Source organism: Triturus cristatus, chromosome 4_1, assembly GCF_964204655.1.
Source record: "Triturus cristatus chromosome 4_1, aTriCri1.1, whole genome shotgun sequence".
Classification (NCBI taxonomy): domain Eukaryota; kingdom Metazoa; phylum Chordata; class Amphibia; order Caudata; family Salamandridae; genus Triturus; species Triturus cristatus.
The window spans coordinates 122,529,033-122,549,803 of NC_140585.1; the positions used below are offsets into that span (position 1 = coordinate 122,529,033).

Here is a 20,771-nt window from a genome sequence, read left to right on the forward strand (position 1 = left end):
GCGGCATCGATGCCCGCATTCTCCATTCTAAAATTTGCATACATTTTACTTTTTAACTTGTAATTGCCATGGTTGTTGCAGAGTAAGAACAGAAAAGTCACAGATGGCTTTCAAATTTGGTGTCATTATAACAACTAAAGTGGTTTAATCAAAAGTGTTTAGGTATTCTATAGCACGTGAGAGGAATTTGATTTCTTATGCAATCTCAAAATGAAAATTTCACACCTTCCATTTTCATTTCGTCTTATTTTACTTGACATTCTTTCCTCTGAAGGATGTATAAAAGTGAAGTTCCTTGCAAAACAAGAGCAGAGGAATATCCAGAAACGGTTTTCCTTAATAAAAAATGATGAGTCTGCATACCATATTTGAGTGGGAGCCCGGCTAGCTCAGTCGGTAGAGCATGAGACTCTTAATCTCAGGGTCGTGGGTTCGAGCCCCACGTTGGGCGAAAACGAGTATTTTTTGCTGGATGATTGCATTGGCTCTCATAATATGGTGATTAATCTTGCATTAGACATGCACTAACTCCTAAAAATTGTATCTCCCTTGGTTACTCATTCATGAGAAATGTATCTCCAAGATTAGGTAGGGCCTGAGTCTAGGTTAACATACAGTGATATCACTCCTATTCAAGTACTAAACATGCCAACCTGAAGTGTAAAACATCACCTAGGTGTAGTTAAGGCATCAGTTAGGAGTGAACTGAACACTCATGTTATGGGCAATTAGACTTAAAATAAAGTGTGGACAGCAGTAACGTTACTTTTGAAATGTGATGCTGAGTGAGCACACAGGGGAATTAGCTCAAATGGTAGAGCGCTCGCTTAGCATGCGAGAGGTAGCGGGATCGATGCCCGCATTCTCCATTCTAAAATTTGCATACATTTTACTTTTTAACTTGTAATTGCCATGGTTGTTGCAGAGTAAGAACAGAAAAGTCACAGATGGCTTTCAAATTTGGTGTCATTATAACAACTAAAGTGGTTTAATCAAAAGTGTTTAGGTATTCTATAGCACGTGAGAGGAATTTGATTTCTTATGCAATCTCAAAATGAAAATTTCACACCTTCCATTTTCATTTCGTCTTATTTTACTTGACATTCTTTCCTCTGAAGGATGTATAAAAGTGAAGTTCCTTGCAAAACAAGAGCAGAGGAATATCCAGAAACAGTTTTCCTTAATAAAAAATGATGAGTCTGCATACCATATTTAAGTGGGAGCCCGGCTAGCTCAGTCGGTAGAGCATGAGACTCTTAATCTCAGGGTCGTGGGTTCGAGCCCCACGTTGGGCGAAAACGAGTATTTTTTGCTGGATGATAGCATTGGCTCTCATAATATGGTGATTAATCTTGCATTAGACATGCACTAACTCCTAAAAATTGTATCTCCCTTGGTTACTCATTCATGAGAAATGTATCTCCAAGATTAGGTAGGGCCTGAGTCTAGGTTAACATACAGTGATATCACTCCTATTCAAGTACTAAACATGCCAACCTGAAGTGTAAAACATCCCCTAGGTGTAGTTAAGGCATCAGTTAGGAGTGAACTGAACACTCATGTTATGGGCAATTAGACTTAAAATAAAGTGTGGACAGCAGTAACGTTACTTTTGAAATGTGATGCTGAGTGAGCACACAGGGGAATTAGCTCAAATGGTAGAGCGCTCGCTTAGCATGCGAGAGGTAGCGGGATCGATGCCCGCATTCTCCATTCTAAAATTTGCATACATTTTACTTTTTAACTTGTAATTGCCATGGTTGTTGCAGAGTAAGAACAGAAAAGTCACAGATGGCTTTCAAATTTGGTGTCATTATAACAACTAAAGTGGTTTAATCAAAAGTGTTTAGGTATTCTATAGCACGTGAGAGGAATTTGATTTCTTATGCAATCTCAAAATGAAAATTTCACACCTTCCATTTTCATTTCGTCTTATTTTACTTGACATTCTTTCCTCTGAAGGATGTATAAAAGTGAAGTTCCTTGCAAAACAAGAGCAGAGGAATATCCAGAAACGGTTTTCCTTAATAAAAAATGATGAGTCTGCATACCATATTTAAGTGGGAGCCCGGCTAGCTCAGTCGGTAGAGCATGAGACTCTTAATCTCAGGGTCGTGGGTTCGAGCCCCACGTTGGGCGAAAACGAGTATTTTTTGCTGGATGATTGCATTGGCTCTCATAATATGGTGATTAATCTTGCATTAGACATGCACTAACTCCTAAAAATTGTATCTCCCTTGGTTACTCATTCATGAGAAATGTATCTCCAAGATTAGGTAGGGCCTGAGTCTAGGTTAACATACAGTGATATCACTCCTATTCAAGTACTAAACATGCCAACCTGAAGTGTAAAACATCACCTAGGTGTAGTTAAGGCATCAGTTAGGAGTGAACTGAACACTCATGTTATGGGCAATTAGACTTAAAATAAAGTGTGGACAGCAGTAACGTTACTTTTGAAATGTGATGCAGAGTGAGCACACAGGGGAATTAGCTCAAATGGTAGAGCGCTCGCTTAGCATGCGAGAGGTAGCGGGATCGATACCCGCATTCTCCATTCTAAAATTGGCATACATTTTACTTTTTAACTTGTAATTGCCATGGTTGTTGCAGAGTAAGAACAGAAAAGTCACAGATGGCTTTCAAATTTGGTGTCATTATAACAACTAAAGTGGTTTAATCAAAAGTGTTTAGGTATTCTATAGCACGTGAGAGGAATTTGATTTCTTATGCAATCTCAAAATGAAAATTTCACACCTTCCATTTTCATTTCGTCTTATTTTACTTGACATTCTTTCCTCTGAAGGATGTATAAAAGTGAAGTTCCTTGCAAAACAAGAGCAGAGGAATATCCAGAAACAGTTTTCCTTAATAAAAAATGATGAGTCTGCATACCATATTTAAGTGGGAGCCCGGCTAGCTCAGTCGGTAGACCATGAGACTCTTAATCTCAGGGTCGTGGGTTCGAGCCCCACGTTGGGCGAAAATGAGTATTTTTTGCTGGATGATAGCATTGGCTTTCATAATATGGTGATTAATCTTGCATTAGACATGCACTAACTCCTAAAAATTGTACCTCCCTTGGTTACTCATTCATGAGAAATGTATCTCCAAGATTAGGTAGGGCCTGAGTCTAGGTTAACATACAGTGATATCACTCCTATTCAAGTACTAAACATGCCAACCTGAAGTGTAAAACATCACCTAGGTGTAGTTAAGGCATCAGTTAGGAGTGAACTGAACACTCATGTTATGGGCAATTAGACTTAAAATAAAGTGTGGACAGCAGTAACGTTACTTTTGAAATGTGATGCTGAGTGAGCACACAGGGGAATTAGCTCAAATGGTAGAGCGCTCGCTTAGCATGCGAGAGGTAGCGGGATCGATGCCCGCATTCTCCATTCTAAAATTTGCATACATTTTACTTTTTAACTTGTAATTGCCATGGTTGTTGCAGAGTAAGAACAGAAAAGTCACAGATGGCTTTCAAATTTGGTGTCATTATAACAACTAAAGTGGTTTAATCAAAAGTGTTTAGGTATTCTATAGCACGTGAGAGGAATTTGATTTCTTATGCAATCTCAAAATGAAAATTTCACACCTTCCATTTTCATTTCGTCTTATTTTACTTGACATTCTTTCCTCTGAAGGATGTATAAAAGTGAAGTTCCTTGCAAAACAAGAGCAGAGGAATATCCAGAAACGGTTTTCCTTAATAAAAAATGATGAGTCTGCATACCATATTTAAGTGGGAGCCCGGCTAGCTCAGTCGGTAGAGCATGAGACTCTTATTCTCAGGGTCGTGGGTTCGAGCCTCACGTTGGGCGAAAACGAGTAGTTTTTTGCTGGATGATAGCATTGGCTCTCATAATATGGTGATTAATCTTGCATTAGACATGCACTAACTCCTAAAAATTGTATCTCCCTTGGTTACTCATTCATGAGAAATGTATCTCCAAGATTAGGTAGGGCCTGAGTATAGGTTAACATACAGTGATATCACTCCTATTCAAGTACTAAACATGCCAACCTGAAGTGTAAAACATCCCCTAGGTGTAGTTAAGGCATCAGTTAGGAGTGAACTGAACACTCATGTTATGGGCAATTAGACTTAAAATAAAGTGTGGACAGCAGTAACGTTACTTTTGAAATGTGATGCTGAGTGAGCACACAGGGGAATTAGCTCAAATGGTAGAGCGCTCGCTTAGCATGCGAGAGGTAGCGGGATCGATGCCTGCATTCTCCATTCTAAAATTTGCATACATTTTACTTTTTAACTTGTAATTGCCATGGTTGTTGCAGAGTAAGAACAGAAAAGTCACAGATGGCTTTCAAATTTGGTGTCATTATAACAACTAAAGTGGTTTAATCAAAAGTGTTTAGGTATTCTATAGCACGTGAGAGGAATTTGATTTCTTATGCAATCTCAAAATGAAAATTTCACACCTTCCATTTTCATTTCGTCTTATTTTACTTGACATTCTTTCCTCTGAAGGATGTATAAAAGTGAAGTTCCTTGCAAAACAAGAGCAGAGGAATATCCAGAAACGGTTTTCCTTAATAAAAAATGATGAGTCTGCATACCATATTTGAGTGGGAGCCCGGCTAGCTCAGTCGGTAGAGCATGAGACTCTTAATCTCAGGGTCGTGGGTTCGTGCCCCACGTTGGGCGAAAACGAGTATTTTTTGCTGGATGATTGCATTGGCTCTCATAATATGGTGATTAATCTTGCATTAGACATGCACTAACTCCTAAAAATTGTATCTCCCTTGGTTACTCATTCATGAGAAATGTATCTCCAAGATTAGGTAGGGCCTGAGTCTAGGTTAACATACAGTGATATCACTCCTATTCAAGTACTAAACATGCCAACCTGAAGTGTAAAACATCACCTAGGTGTAGTTAAGGCATCAGTTAGGAGTGAACTGAACACTCATGTTATGGGCAATTAGACTTAAAATAAAGTGTGGACAGCAGTAACGTTACTTTTGAAATGTGATGCTGAGTGAGCACACAGGGGAATTAGCTCAAATGGTAGAGCGCTCGCTTAGCATGCGAGAGGTAGCGGGATCGATGCCCGCATTCTCCATTCTAAGATTTGCATACATTTTACTTTTTAACTTGTAATTGCCATGGTTGTTGCAGAGTAAGAACAGAAAAGTCACAGATGGCTTTCAAATTTGGTGTCATTATAACAACTAAAGTGGTTTAATCAAAAGTGTTTAGGTATTCTATAGCACGTGAGAGGAATTTGATTTCTTATGCAATCTCAAAATGAAAATTTCACACCTTCCATTTTCATTTCGTCTTATTTTACTTGACATTCTTTCCTCTGAAGGATGTATAAAAGTGAAGTTCCTTGCAAAACAAGAGCAGAGGAATATCCAGAAACAGTTTTCCTTAATAAAAAATGATGAGTCTGCATACCATATTTAAGTGGGAGCCCGGCTAGCTCAGTCGGTAGAGCATGAGACTCTTAATCTCAGGGTCGTGGGTTCGAGCCCCACGTTGGGCGAAAATGAGTATTTTTTGCTGGATGATAGCATTGGCTCTCATAATATGGTGATTAATCTTGCATTAGACATGCACTAACTCCTAAAAATTGTACCTCCCTTGGTTACTCATTCATGAGAAATGTATCTCCAAGATTAGGTAGGGCCTGAGTCTAGGTTAACATACAGTGATATCACTCCTATTCAAGTACTAAACATGCCAACCTGAAGTGTAAAACATCACCTAGGTGTAGTTAAGGCATCAGTTAGGAGTGAACTGAACACTCATGTTATGGGCAATTAGACTTAAAATAAAGTGTGGACAGCAGTAACGTTACTTTTGAAATGTGATGCTGAGTGAGCACACAGGGGAATTAGCTCAAATGGTAGAGCGCTCGCTTAGCATGCGAGAGGTAGCGGGATCGATGCCCGCATTCTCCATTCTAAAATTTGCATACATTTTACTTTTTAACTTGTAATTGCCATGGTTGTTGCAGAGTAAGAACAGAAAAGTCACAGATGGCTTTCAAATTTGGTGTCATTATAACAACTAAAGTGGTTTAATCAAAAGTGTTTAGGTATTCTATAGCACGTGAGAGGAATTTGATTTCTTATGCAATCTCAAAATGAAAATTTCACACCTTCCATTTTCATTTCGTCTTATTTTACTTGACATTCTTTCCTCTGAAGGATGTATAAAAGTGAAGTTCCTTGCAAAACAAGAGCAGAGGAATATCCAGAAACGGTTTTCCTTAATAAAAAATGATGAGTCTGCATACCATATTTAAGTGGGAGCCCGGCTAGCTCAGTCGGTAGAGCATGAGACTCTTATTCTCAGGGTCGTGGGTTCGAGCCTCACGTTGGGCGAAAACGAGTAGTTTTTTGCTGGATGATAGCATTGGCTCTCATAATATGGTGATTAATCTTGCATTAGACATGCACTAACTCCTAAAAATTGTATCTCCCTTGGTTACTCATTCATGAGAAATGTATCTCCAAGATTAGGTAGGGCCTGAGTATAGGTTAACATACAGTGATATCACTCCTATTCAAGTACTAAACATGCCAACCTGAAGTGTAAAACATCACCTAGGTGTAGTTAAGGCATCAGTTAGGAGTGAACTGAACACTCATGTTATGGGCAATTAGACTTAAAATAAAGTGTGGACAGCAGTAACGTTACTTTTGAAATGTGATGCTGAGTGAGCACACAGGGGAATTAGCTCAAATGGTAGAGCGCTCGCTTAGCATGCGAGAGGTAGCGGGATCGATGCCCGCATTCTCCATTCTAAAATTTGCATACATTTTACTTTTTAACTTGTAATTGCCATGGTTGTTGCAGAGTAAGAACAGAAAAGTCACAGATGGCTTTCAAATTTGGTGTCATTATAACAACTAAAGTGGTTTAATCAAAAGTGTTTAGGTATTCTATAGCACGTGAGAGGAATTTGATTTCTTATGCAATCTCAAAATGAAAATTTCACACCTTCCATTTTCATTTCGTCTTATTTTACTTGACATTCTTTCCTCTGAAGGATGTATAAAAGTGAAGTTCCTTGCAAGACAAGAGCAGAGGAATATCCAGAAACGGTTTTCCTTAATAAAAAATGATGAGTCTGCATACCATATTTAAGTGGGAGCCCGGCTAGCTCAGTCGGTAGAGCATGAGACTCTTATTCTCAGGGTCGTGGGTTCGAGCCTCACGTTGGGCGAAAACGAGTAGTTTTTTGCTGGATGATAGCATTGGCTCTCATAATATGGTGATTAATCTTGCATTAGACATGCACTAACTCCTAAAAATTGTATCTCCCTTGGTTACTCATTCATGAGAAATGTATCTCCAAGATTAGGTAGGGCCTGAGTATAGGTTAACATACAGTGATATCACTCCTATTCAAGTACTAAACATGCCAACCTGAAGTGTAAAACATCCCCTAGGTGTAGTTAAGGCATCAGTTAGGAGTGAACTGAACACTCATGTTATGGGCAATTAGACTTAAAATAAAGTGTGGACAGCAGTAACGTTACTTTTGAAATGTGATGCTGAGTGAGCACACAGGGGAATTAGCTCAAATGGTAGAGCGCTCGCTTAGCATGCGAGAGGTAGCGGGATCGATGCCTGCATTCTCCATACTAAAATTTGCATACATTTTACTTTTTAACTTGTAATTGCCATGGTTGTTGCAGAGTAAGAACAGAAAAGTCACAGATGGCTTTCAAATTTGGTGTCATTATAACAACTAAAGTGGTTTAATCAAAAGTGTTTAGGTATTCTATAGCACGTGAGAGGAATTTGATTTCTTATGCAATCTCAAAATGAAAATTTCACACCTTCCATTTTCATTTCGTCTTATTTTACTTGACATTCTTTCCTCTGAAGGATGTATAAAAGTGAAGTTCCTTGCAAAACAAGAGCAGAGGAATATCCAGAAACGGTTTTCCTTAATAAAAAATGATGAGTCTGCATACCATATTTGAGTGGGAGCCCGGCTAGCTCAGTCGGTAGAGCATGAGACTCTTAATCTCAGGGTCGTGGGTTCGAGCCCCACGTTGGGCGAAAACGAGTATTTTTTGCTGGATGATTGCATTGGCTCTCATAATATGGTGATTAATCTTGCATTAGACATGCACTAACTCCTAAAAATTGTATCTCCCTTGGTTACTCATTCATGAGAAATGTATCTCCAAGATTAGGTAGGGCCTGAGTCTAGGTTAACATACAGTGATATCACTCCTATTCAAGTACTAAACATGCCAACCTGAAGTGTAAAACATCCCCTAGGTGTAGTTAAGGCATCAGTTAGGAGTGAACTGAACACTCATGTTATGGGCAATTAGACTTAAAATAAAGTGTGGACAGCAGTAACGTTACTTTTGAAATGTGATGCTGAGTGAGCACACAGGGGAATTAGCTCAAATGGTAGAGCGCTCGCTTAGCATGCGAGAGGTAGCGGGATCGATGCCCGCATTCTCCATTCTTAAATTTGCATACATTTTACTTTTTAACTTGTAATTGCCATGGTTGTTGCAGAGTAAGAACAGAAAAGTCACAGATGGCTTTCAAATTTGGTGTCATTATAACAACTAAAGTGGTTTAATCAAAAGTGTTTAGGTATTCTATAGCACGTGAGAGGAATTTGATTTCTTATGCAATCTCAAAATGAAAATTTCACACCTTCCATTTTCATTTCGTCTTATTTTACTTGACATTCTTTCCTCTGAAGGATGTATAAAAGTGAAGTTCCTTGCAAAACAAGAGCAGAGGAATATCCAGAAACAGTTTTCCTTAATAAAAAATGATGAGTCTGCATACCATATTTAAGTGGGAGCCCGGCTAGCTCAGTCGGTAGAGCATGAGACTCTTAATCTCAGGGTCGTGGGTTCGAGCCCCACGTTGGGCGAAAACGAGTATTTTTTGCTGGATGATAGCATTGGCTCTCATAATATGGTGATTAATCTTGCATTAGACATGCACTAACTCCTAAAAATTGTATCTCCCTTGGTTACTCATTCATGAGAAATGTATCTCCAAGATTAGGTAGGGCCTGAGTCTAGGTTAACATACAGTGATATCACTCCTATTCAAGTACTAAACATGCCAACCTGAAGTGTAAAACATCCCCTAGGTGTAGTTAAGGCATCAGTTAGGAGTGAACTGAACACTCATGTTATGGGCAATTAGACTTAAAATAAAGTGTGGACAGCAGTAACGTTACTTTTGAAATGTGATGCTGAGTGAGCACACAGGGGAATTAGCTCAAATGGTAGAGCGCTCGCTTAGCATGCGAGAGGTAGCGGGATCGATGCCCGCATTCTCCATTCTTAAATTTGCATACATTTTACTTTTTAACTTGTAATTGCCATGGTTGTTGCAGAGTAAGAACAGAAAAGTCACAGATGGCTTTCAAATTTGGTGTCATTATAACAACTAAAGTGGTTTAATCAAAAGTGTTTAGGTATTCTATAGCACGTGAGAGGAATTTGATTTCTTATGCAATCTCAAAATGAAAATTTCACACCTTCCATTTTCATTTCGTCTTATTTTACTTGACATTCTTTCCTCTGAAGGATGTATAAAAGTGAAGTTCCTTGCAAAACAAGAGCAGAGGAATATCCAGAAACAGTTTTCCTTAATAAAAAATGATGAGTCTGCATACCATATTTAAGTGGGAGCCCGGCTAGCTCAGTCGGTAGAGCATGAGACTCTTAATCTCAGGGTCGTGGGTTCGAGCCCCACGTTGGGCGAAAACGAGTATTTTTTGCTGGATGATAGCATTGGCTCTCATAATATGGTGATTAATCTTGCATTAGACATGCACTAACTCCTAAAAATTGTATCTCCCTTGGTTACTCATTCATGAGAAATGTATCTCCAAGATTAGGTAGGGCCTGAGTCTAGGTTAACATACAGTGATATCACTCCTATTCAAGTACTAAACATGCCAACCTGAAGTGTAAAACATCACCTAGGTGTAGTTAAGGCATCAGTTAGGAGTGAACTGAACACTCATGTTATGGGCAATTAGACTTAAAATAAAGTGTGGACAGCAGTAACGTTACTTTTGAAATGTGATGCTGAGTGAGCACACAGGGGAATTAGCTCAAATGGTAGAGCGCTCGCTTAGCATGCGAGAGGTAGCTGGATCGATGCCCGCATTCTCCATTCTAAAATTTGCATACATTTTACTTTTTAACTTGTAATTGCCATGGTTGTTGCAGAGTAAGAACAGAAAAGTCACAGATGGCTTTCAAATTTGGTGTCATTATAACAACTAAAGTGGTTTAATCAAAAGTGTTTAGGTATTCTATAGCACGTGAGAGGAATTTGATTTCTTATGCAATCTCAAAATGAAAATTTCACACCTTCCATTTTCATTTCGTCTTATTTTACTTGACATTCTTTCCTCTGAAGGATGTATAAAAGTGAAGTTCCTTGCAAAACAAGAGCAGAGGAATATCCAGAAACAGTTTTCCTTAATAAAAAATGATGAGTCTGCATACCATATTTAAGTGGGAGCCCGGCTAGCTCAGTCGGTAGAGCATGAGACTCTTAATCTCAGGGTCGTGGGTTTGAGCCCCACGTTGGGCGAAAACGAGTATTTTTTGCTGGATGATTGCATTGGCTCTCATAATATGGTGATTAATCTTGCATTAGACATGCACTAACTCCTAAAAATTGTATCTCCCTTGGTTACTTATTCATGAGAAATGTATCTCCAAGATTAGGTAGGGCCTGAGTCTAGGTTAACATACAGTGATATCACTCCTATTCAAGTACTAAACATGCCAACCTGAAGTGTAAAACATCCCCTAGGTGTAGTTAAGGCATCAGTTAGGAGTGAACTGAACACTCATGTTATGGGCAATTAGACTTAAAATAAAGTGTGGACAGCAGTAACGTTACTTTTGAAATGTGATGCTGAGTGAGCACACAGGGGAATTAGCTCAAATGGTAGAGCGCTCGCTTAGCATGCGAGAGGTAGCGGGATCGATGCCCGCATTCTCCATTCTAAAATTTGCATACATTTTACTTTTTAACTTGTAATTGCCATGGTTGTTGCAGAGTAAGAACAGAAAAGTCACAGATGGCTTTCAAATTTGGTGTCATTATAACAACTAAAGTGGTTTAATCAAAAGTGTTTAGGTATTCTATAGCACGTGAGAGGAATTTGATTTCTTATGCAATCTCAAAATGAAAATTTCACACCTTCCATTTTCATTTCGTCTTATATTACTTGACATTCTTTCCTCTGAAGGATGTATAAAAGTGAAGTTCCTTGCAAAACAAGAGCAGAGGAATATCCAGAAACAGTTTTCCTTAATAAAAAATGATGAGTCTGCATACCATATTTAAGTGGGAGTCCGGCTAGCTCAGTCGGTAGAGCATGAGACTCTTAATCTCAGGGTCGTGGGTTCGAGCCCCACGTTGGGCGAAAACGAGTATTTTTTGCTGGGTGATAGCATTGGCTCTCATAATATGGTGATTAATCTTGCATTAGACATGCACTAACTCCTAAAAATTGTATCTCCCTTGGTTACTCATTCATGAGAAATGTATCTCCAAGATTAGGTAGGGCCTGAGTCTAGGTTAACATACAGTGATATCACTCCTATTCAAGTACTAAACATGCCAACCTGAAGTGTAAAACATCACCTAGGTGTAGTTAAGGCATCAGTTAGGAGTGAACTGAACACTCATGTTATGGGCAATTAGACTTAAAATAAAGTGTGGACAGCAGTAACGTTACTTTTGAAATGTGATGCTGAGTGAGCACACAGGGGAATTAGCTCAAATGGTAGAGCGCTCGCTTAGCATGCGAGAGGTAGCTGGATCGATGCCCGCATTCTCCATTCTAAAATTTGCATACATTTTACTTTTTAACTTGTAATTGCCATGGTTGTTGCAGAGTAAGAACAGAAAAGTCACAGATGGCTTTCAAATTTGGTGTCATTATAACAACTAAAGTGGTTTAATCAAAAGTGTTTAGGTATTCTATAGCACGTGAGAGGAATTTGATTTCTTATGCAATCTCAAAATGAAAATTTCACACCTTCCATTTTCATTTCGTCTTATTTTACTTGACATTCTTTCCTCTGAAGGATGTATAAAAGTGAAGTTCCTTGCAAAACAAGAGCAGAGGAATATCCAGAAACAGTTTTCCTTAATAAAAAATGATGAGTCTGCATACCATATTTAAGTGGGAGCCCGGCTAGCTCAGTCGGTAGAGCATGAGACTCTTAATCTCAGGGTCGTGGGTTTGAGCCCCACGTTGGGCGAAAACGAGTATTTTTTGCTGGATGATTGCATTGGCTCTCATAATATGGTGATTAATCTTGCATTAGACATGCACTAACTCCTAAAAATTGTATCTCCCTTGGTTACTTATTCATGAGAAATGTATCTCCAAGATTAGGTAGGGCCTGAGTCTAGGTTAACATACAGTGATATCACTCCTATTCAAGTACTAAACATGCCAACCTGAAGTGTAAAACATCCCCTAGGTGTAGTTAAGGCATCAGTTAGGAGTGAACTGAACACTCATGTTATGGGCAATTAGACTTAAAATAAAGTGTGGACAGCAGTAACGTTACTTTTGAAATGTGATGCTGAGTGAGCACACAGGGGAATTAGCTCAAATGGTAGAGCGCTCGCTTAGCATGCGAGAGGTAGCGGGATCGATGCCCGCATTCTCCATTCTAAAATTTGCATACATTTTACTTTTTAACTTGTAATTGCCATGGTTGTTGCAGAGTAAGAACAGAAAAGTCACAGATGGCTTTCAAATTTGGTGTCATTATAACAACTAAAGTGGTTTAATCAAAAGTGTTTAGGTATTCTATAGCACGTGAGAGGAATTTGATTTCTTATGCAATCTCAAAATGAAAATTTCACACCTTCCATTTTCATTTCGTCTTATATTACTTGACATTCTTTCCTCTGAAGGATGTATAAAAGTGAAGTTCCTTGCAAAACAAGAGCAGAGGAATATCCAGAAACAGTTTTCCTTAATAAAAAATGATGAGTCTGCATACCATATTTAAGTGGGAGTCCGGCTAGCTCAGTCGGTAGAGCATGAGACTCTTAATCTCAGGGTCGTGGGTTCGAGCCCCACGTTGGGCGAAAACGAGTATTTTTTGCTGGATGATTGCATTGGCTCTCATAATATGGTGATTAATCTTGCATTAGACATGCACTAACTCCTAAAAATTGTATCTCCCTTGGTTACTCATTCATGAGAAATGTATCTCCAAGATTAGGTAGGGCCTGAGTCTAGGTTAACATACAGTGATATCACTCCTATTCAAGTACTAAACATGCCAACCTGAAGTGTAAAACATCACCTAGGTGTAGTTAAGGCATCAGTTAGGAGTGAACTGAACACTCATGTTATGGGCAATTAGACTTAAAATAAAGTGTGGACAGCAGTAACGTTACTTTTGAAATGTGATGCAGAGTGAGCACACAGGGGAATTAGCTCAAATGGTAGAGCGATCTCTTAGCATGCGAGAGGTAGCGGGATCGATACCCGCATTCTCCATTCTAAAATTTGCATACATTTTACTTTTTAACTTGTAATTGCCATGGTTGTTGCAGAGTAAGAACAGAAAAGTCACAGATGGCTTTCAAATTTGGTGTCATTATAACAACTAAAGTGGTTTAATCAAAAGTGTTTAGGTATTCTATAGCACGTGAGAGGAATTTGATTTCTTATGCAATCTCAAAATGAAAATTTCACACCTTCCATTTTCATTTCGTCTTATTTTACTTGACATTCTTTCCTCTGAAGGATGTATAAAAGTGAAGTTCCTTGCAAAACAAGAGCAGAGGAATATCCAGAAACAGTTTTCCTTAATAAAAAATGATGAGTCTGCATACCATATTTAAGTGGGAGCCCGGCTAGCTCAGTCGGTAGAGCATGAGACTCTTAATCTCAGGGTCGTGGGTTCGAGCCCCACGTTGGGCGAAAATGAGTATTTTTTGCTGGATGATAGCATTGGCTCTCATAATATGGTGATTAATCTTGCATTAGACATGCACTAACTCCTAAAAATTGTACCTCCCTTGGTTACTCATTCATGAGAAATGTATCTCCAAGATTAGGTAGGGCCTGAGTCTAGGTTAACATACAGTGATATCACTCCTATTCAAGTACTAAACATGCCAACCTGAAGTGTAAAACATCACCTAGGTGTAGTTAAGGCATCAGTTAGGAGTGAACTGAACACTCATGTTATGGGCAATTAGACTTAAAATAAAGTGTGGACAGCAGTAACGTTACTTTTGAAATGTGATGCTGAGTGAGCACACAGGGGAATTAGCTCAAATGGTAGAGCGCTCGCTTAGCATGCGAGAGGTAGCGGGATCGATGCCCGCATTCTCCATTCTAAAATTTGCATACATTTTACTTTTTAACTTGTAATTGCCATGGTTGTTGCAGAGTAAGAACAGAGAAGTCACAGATGGCTTTCAAATTTGGTGTCATTATAACAACTAAAGTGGTTTAATCAAAAGTGTTTAGGTATTCTATAGCACGTGAGAGGAATTTGATTTCTTATGCAATCTCAAAATGAAAATTTCACACCTTCCATTTTCATTTCGTCTTATTTTACTTGACATTCTTTCCTCTGAAGGATGTATAAAAGTGAAGTTCCTTGCAAAACAAGAGCAGAGGAATATCCAGAAACGGTTTTCCTTAATAAAAAATGATGAGTCTGCATACCATATTTAAGTGGGAGCCCGGCTAGCTCAGTCGGTAGAGCATGAGACTCTTATTCTCAGGGTCGTGGGTTCGAGCCTCACGTTGGGCGAAAACGAGTAGTTTTTTGCTGGATGATAGCATTGGCTCTCATAATATGGTGATTAATCTTGCATTAGACATGCACTAACTCCTAAAAATTGTATCTCCCTTGGTTACTCATTCATGAGAAATGTATCTCCAAGATTAGGTAGGGCCTGAGTATAGGTTAACATACAGTGATATCACTCCTATTCAAGTACTAAACATGCCAACCTGAAGTGTAAAACATCCCCTAGGTGTAGTTAAGGCATCAGTTAGGAGTGAACTGAACACTCATGTTATGGGCAATTAGACTTAAAATAAAGTGTGGACAGCAGTAACGTTACTTTTGAAATGTGATGCTGAGTGAGCACACAGGGGAATTAGCTCAAATGGTAGAGCGCTCGCTTAGCATGCGAGAGGTAGCGGGATCGATGCCTGCATTCTCCATTCTAAAATTTGCATACATTTTACTTTTTAACTTGTAATTGCCATGGTTGTTGCAGAGTAAGAACAGAAAAGTCACAGATGGCTTTCAAATTTGGTGTCATTATAACAACTAAAGTGGTTTAATCAAAAGTGTTTAGGTATTCTATAGCACGTGAGAGGAATTTGATTTCTTATGCAATCTCAAAATGAAAATTTCACACCTTCCATTTTCATTTCGTCTTATTTTACTTGACATTCTTTCCTCTGAAGGATGTATAAAAGTGAAGTTCCTTGCAAAACAAGAGCAGAGGAATATCCAGAAACGGTTTTCCTTAATAAAAAATGATGAGTCTGCATACCATATTTGAGTGGGAGCCCGGCTAGCTCAGTCGGTAGAGCATGAGACTCTTAATCTCAGGGTCGTGGGTTCGAGCCCCACGTTGGGCGAAAACGAGTATTTTTTGCTGGATGATTGCATTGGCTCTCATAATATGGTGATTAATCTTGCATTAGACATGCACTAACTCCTAAAAATTGTATCTCCCTTGGTTACTCATTCATGAGAAATGTATCTCCAAGATTAGGTAGGGCCTGAGTCTAGGTTAACATACAGTGATATCACTCCTATTCAAGTACTAAACATGCCAACCTGAAGTGTAAAACATCCCCTAGGTGTAGTTAAGGCATCAGTTAGGAGTGAACTGAACACTCATGTTATGGGCAATTAGACTTAAAATAAAGTGTGGACAGCAGTAACGTTACTTTTGAAATGTGATGCTGAGTGAGCACACAGGGGAATTAGCTCAAATGGTAGAGCGCTCGCTTAGCATGCGAGAGGTAGCGGGATCGATGCCCGCATTCTCCATTCTTAAATTTGCATACATTTTACTTTTTAACTTGTAATTGCCATGGTTGTTGCAGAGTAAGAACAGAAAAGTCACAGATGGCTTTCAAATTTGGTGTCATTATAACAACTAAAGTGGTTTAATCAAAAGTGTTTAGGTATTCTATAGCACGTGAGAGGAATTTGATTTCTTATGCAATCTCAAAATGAAAATTTCACACCTTCCATTTTCATTTCGTCTTATTTTACTTGACATTCTTTCCTCTGAAGGATGTATAAAAGTGAAGTTCCTTGCAAAACAAGAGCAGAGGAATATCCAGAAACAGTTTTCCTTAATAAAAAATGATGAGTCTGCATACCATATTTAAGTGGGAGCCCGGCTAGCTCAGTCGGTAGAGCATGAGACTCTTAATCTCAGGGTCGTGGGTTCGAGCCCCACGTTGGGCGAAAACGAGTATTTTTTGCTGGATGATAGCATTGGCTCTCATAATATGGTGATTAATCTTGCATTAGACATGCACTAACTCCTAAAAATTGTATCTCCCTTGGTTACTCATTCATGAGAAATGTATCTCCAAGATTAGGTAGGGCCTGAGTATAGGTTAACATACAGTGATATCACTCCTATTCAAGTACTAAACATGCCAACCTGAAGTGTAAAACATCCCCTAGGTGTAGTTAAGGCATCAGTTAGGAGTGAACTGAACACTCATGTTATGGGCAATTAGACTTAAAATAAAGTGTGGACAGCAGTAACGTTACTTTTGAAATGTGATGCTGAGTGAGCACACAGGGGAATTAGCTCAAATGGTAGAGCGCTCGCTTAGCATGCGAGAGGTAGCGGGATCGATGCCTGCATTCTCCATTCTAAAATTTGCATACATTTTACTTTTTAACTTGTAATTGCCATGGTTGTTGCAGAGTAAGAACAGAAAAGTCACAGATGGCTTTCAAATTTGGTGTCATTATAACAACTAAAGTGGTTTAATCAAAAGTGTTTAGGTATTCTATAGCACGTGAGAGGAATTTGATTTCTTATGCAATCTCAAAATGAAAATTTCACACCTTCCATTTTCATTTCGTCTTATTTTACTTGACATTCTTTCCTCTGAAGGATGTATAAAAGTGAAGTTCCTTGCAAAACAAGAGCAGAGGAATATCCAGAAACGGTTTTCCTTAATAAAAAATGATGAGTCTGCATACCATATTTGAGTGGGAGCCCGGCTAGCTCAGTCGGTAGAGCATGAGACTCTTAATCTTAGGGTCGTGGGTTCGAGCCCCACGTTGGGCGAAAACGAGTATTTTTTGCTGGATGATTGCATTGGCTCTCATAATATGGTGATTAATCTTGCATTAGACATGCACTAACTCCTAAAAATTGTATCTCCCTTGGTTACTCATTCATGAGAAATGTATCTCCAAGATTAGGTAGGGCCTGAGTCTAGGTTAACATACAGTGATATCACTCCTATTCAAGTACTAAACATGCCAACCTGAAGTGTAAAACATCCCCTAGGTGTAGTTAAGGCATCAGTTAGGAGTGAACTGAACACTCATGTTATGGGCAATTAGACTTAAAATAAAGTGTGGACAGCAGCAACGTTACTTTTGAAATGTGATGCTGAGTGAGCACACAGGGGAATTAGCTCAAATGGTAGAGCGCTCGCTTAGCATGCGAGAGGTAGCGGGATCGATGCCCGCATTCTCCATTCTAAAATTTGCATACATTTTACTTTTTAACTTGTAATTGCCATGGTTGTTGCAGAGTAAGAACAGAAAAGTCACAGATGGCTTTCAAATTTGGTGTCATTATAACAACTAAAGTGGTTTAATCAAAAGTGTTTAGGTATTCTATAGCACGTGAGAGGAATTTGATTTCTTATGCAATCTCAAAATGAAAATTTCACACCTTCCATTTTCATTTCGTCTTATTTTACTTGACATTCTTTCCTCTGAAGGATGTATAAAAGTGAAGTTCCTTGCAAAACAAGAGCAGAGGAATATCCAGAAACAGTTTTCCTTAATAAAAAATGATGAGTCTGCATACCATATTTAAGTGGGAGCCCGGCTAGCTCAGTCGGTAGAGCATGAGACTCTTAATCTCAGGGTCGTGGGTTCGAGCCCCACGTTGGGCGTAAACGAGTATTTTTTGCTGGATGATAGCATTGGCTCTCATAATATGGTGATTAATCTTGCATTAGACATGCACTAACTCCTAAAAATTGTATCTCCCTTGGTTACTCATTCATGAGAAATGTATCTCCAAGATTAGGTAGGGCCTGAGTCTAGGTTAACATACAGTGATATCACTCCTATTCAAGTACTAAACATGCCAACCTGAAGTGTAAAACTTCACCTAGGTGTAGTTAAGGCATCAGTTAGGAGTGAACTGAACACTCATGTTATGGGCAATTAGACTTAAAATAAAGTGTGGACAGCAGTAACGTTACTTTTGAAATGTGATGCTGAGTGAGCACACAGGGGAATTAGCTCAAATGGTAGAGCGCTCGCTTAGCATGCGAGAGGTAGCGGGATCGATGCCCGCATTCTCCATTCTAAAATTTGCATACATTTTACTTTTTAACTTGTAATTGCCATGGTTGTTGCAGAGTAAGAACAGAAAAGTCACAGATGGCTTTCAAATTTGGTGTCATTATAACAACTAAAGTGGTTTAATCAAAAGTGTTTAGGTATTCTATAGCACGTGAGAGGAATTTGATTTCTTATGCAATCTCAAAATGAAAATTTCACACCTTCCATTTTCATTTCGTCTTATTTTACTTGACATTCTTTCCTCTGAAGGATGTATAAAAGTGAAGTTCCTTGCAAAACAAGAGCAGAGGAATATCCAGAAACAGTTTTCCTTAATAAAAAATGATGAGTCTGCATACCATATTTAAGTGGGACCCCGGCTAGCTCAGTCGGTAGAGCATGAGACTCTTAATCTCAGGGTCGTGGGTTCGAGCCCCATGTTGGGCGAAAACGAGTATTTTTTGCTGGATGATAGCATTGGCTCTCATAATATGGTGATTAATCTTGCATTAGACATGCACTAACTCCTAAAAATTGTATCTCCCTTGGTTACTCATTCATGAGAAATGTATCTCCAAGATTAGGTAGGGCCTGAGTCTAGGTTAACATACAGTGATATCACTCCTATTCAAGTACTAAACATGCCAACCTGAAGTGTAAAACATCCCCTAGGTGTAGTTAAGGCATCAGTTAGGAGTGAACTGAACACTCATGTTATGGGCAATTAGACTTAAAATAAAGTGTGGACAGCAGTAACGTTACTTTTGAAATGTGATGCTGAGTGAGCACACAGGGGAATTAGCTCAAATGGTAGAGCGCTCGCTTAGCATGCGAGAGGTAGCGGGATCGATGCCCGCATTCTCCATTCTAAAATTTGCATACATTTTACTTTTTAAGTTGTAATTGCCATGGTTGTTGCAGAGTAAGAACAGAAAAGTCACAGATGGCTTTCAAATTTGGTGTCATTATACCAACTAAAGTGGTTTAATCAAAAGTCTTTAGGTATTCTATAGCACGTGAGAGGAATTTGATTTCTTATGCAATCTCAAAATGAAAATTTCACACCTTCCATTTTCATTTCGTCTTATTTTACTTGACATTCTTTCCTCTGAAGGATGTATAAAAGTGAAGTTCCTTGCAAAACAAGAGCAGAGGAATATCCACGTTGGGCGAAAACGAGTATTTTTTGCTGGATGATAGCATTGGCTCTCATAATATGGTGATTAATCTTGCATTAGACATGCACTAACTCCTAAAAATTGTATCTCCCTTGGTTACTCATTCATGAGAAATGTATCTCCAAGATTAGGTAGGGCCTGAGTATAGGTTAACATACAGTGATATCACTCCTATTCAAGTACTAAACATGCCAACCTGAAGTGTAAAACATCCCCTAGGTGTAGTTAAGGCATCAGTTAGGAGTGAACTGAACACTCATGTTATGGGCAATTAGACTTAAAATAAAGTGTGGACAGCAGTAACGTTACTTTTGAAATGTGATGCTGAGTGAGCACACAGGGGAATTAGCTCAAATGGTAGAGCGCTCGCTTAGCATGCGAGAGGTAGCGGGATCGATGCCTGCATTCTCCATTCTAAAATTTGCATACATTTTACTTTTTAACTTGTAATTGCCATGGTTGTTGCAGAGTAAGAACAGAAAAGTCACAGATGGCTTTCAAATTTGGTGTCATTATAACAACTAAAGTGGTTTAATCAAAAGTGTTTAGGTATTCTATAGCACGTGAGAGGAATTTGATTTCTTATGCAATCTCAAAATGAAAATTTCACACCTTCCATTTTCATTTCGTCTTATTTTACTTGACATTCTTTCCTCTGAAGGATGTATAAAAGTGAAGTTCCTTGCAAAACAAGAGCAGAGGAATATCCAGAAACAGTTTTCCTTAATAAAAAATGATGAGTCTGCATACCATATTTAAGTGGGAGCCCGGCTAGCTCAGTCGGTAGAGCATGAGACTCTTAATCTCAGTGTCGTGGGTTCGAGCCCCACGTTGGGCGAAAACGAGTATTTTTTGCTGGATGATAGCATTGGCTCTCATAATATGGTGATTAATCTTGCATTAGACATGCACTAACTCCTAAAAATTGTATCTCCCTTGGTTACTCATTCATGAGAAATGTATCTCCAAGATTAGGTAGGGCCTGAGTCTAGGTTAACATACAGTGATATCACTCCT

General features: G+C 38.8%; 12 non-coding genes across 12 annotated transcripts; all 12 read left to right on the forward strand.

Moving 5' to 3' along the window:
* Window positions 1–378: 378 nt before the first annotated feature.
* On the forward strand, window positions 379–451 carry TRNAK-CUU (transfer RNA lysine (anticodon CUU)). Its single transcript has one exon. It is a non-coding gene; the product is annotated as a tRNA-Lys (tRNA).
* Window positions 452–1,222: 771 nt separating this feature from the next.
* On the forward strand, window positions 1,223–1,295 carry TRNAK-CUU (transfer RNA lysine (anticodon CUU)). Its single transcript has one exon. It is a non-coding gene; the product is annotated as a tRNA-Lys (tRNA).
* A 771-nt stretch (window positions 1,296–2,066) lies between these two features.
* Window positions 2,067–2,139, forward strand: TRNAK-CUU (transfer RNA lysine (anticodon CUU)). The gene has a single exon. It is a non-coding gene; the product is annotated as a tRNA-Lys (tRNA).
* Window positions 2,140–2,484: 345 nt separating this feature from the next.
* Window positions 2,485–2,557, forward strand: TRNAA-AGC (transfer RNA alanine (anticodon AGC)). Its single transcript has one exon. It is a non-coding gene; the product is annotated as a tRNA-Ala (tRNA).
* Window positions 2,558–5,443: 2,886 nt separating this feature from the next.
* Window positions 5,444–5,516, forward strand: TRNAK-CUU (transfer RNA lysine (anticodon CUU)). The gene has a single exon. It is a non-coding gene; the product is annotated as a tRNA-Lys (tRNA).
* A 2,461-nt stretch (window positions 5,517–7,977) lies between these two features.
* TRNAK-CUU (transfer RNA lysine (anticodon CUU)) lies at window positions 7,978–8,050 on the forward strand. Its single transcript has one exon. It is a non-coding gene; the product is annotated as a tRNA-Lys (tRNA).
* A 771-nt stretch (window positions 8,051–8,821) lies between these two features.
* On the forward strand, window positions 8,822–8,894 carry TRNAK-CUU (transfer RNA lysine (anticodon CUU)). Its single transcript has one exon. It is a non-coding gene; the product is annotated as a tRNA-Lys (tRNA).
* Window positions 8,895–9,665: 771 nt separating this feature from the next.
* TRNAK-CUU (transfer RNA lysine (anticodon CUU)) lies at window positions 9,666–9,738 on the forward strand. The gene has a single exon. It is a non-coding gene; the product is annotated as a tRNA-Lys (tRNA).
* Window positions 9,739–13,885: 4,147 nt separating this feature from the next.
* Window positions 13,886–13,958, forward strand: TRNAK-CUU (transfer RNA lysine (anticodon CUU)). Its single transcript has one exon. It is a non-coding gene; the product is annotated as a tRNA-Lys (tRNA).
* A 1,616-nt stretch (window positions 13,959–15,574) lies between these two features.
* TRNAK-CUU (transfer RNA lysine (anticodon CUU)) lies at window positions 15,575–15,647 on the forward strand. Its single transcript has one exon. It is a non-coding gene; the product is annotated as a tRNA-Lys (tRNA).
* A 771-nt stretch (window positions 15,648–16,418) lies between these two features.
* On the forward strand, window positions 16,419–16,491 carry TRNAK-CUU (transfer RNA lysine (anticodon CUU)). The gene has a single exon. It is a non-coding gene; the product is annotated as a tRNA-Lys (tRNA).
* Window positions 16,492–18,106: 1,615 nt separating this feature from the next.
* On the forward strand, window positions 18,107–18,179 carry TRNAK-CUU (transfer RNA lysine (anticodon CUU)). Its single transcript has one exon. It is a non-coding gene; the product is annotated as a tRNA-Lys (tRNA).
* Window positions 18,180–20,771: the final 2,592 nt, after the last annotated feature.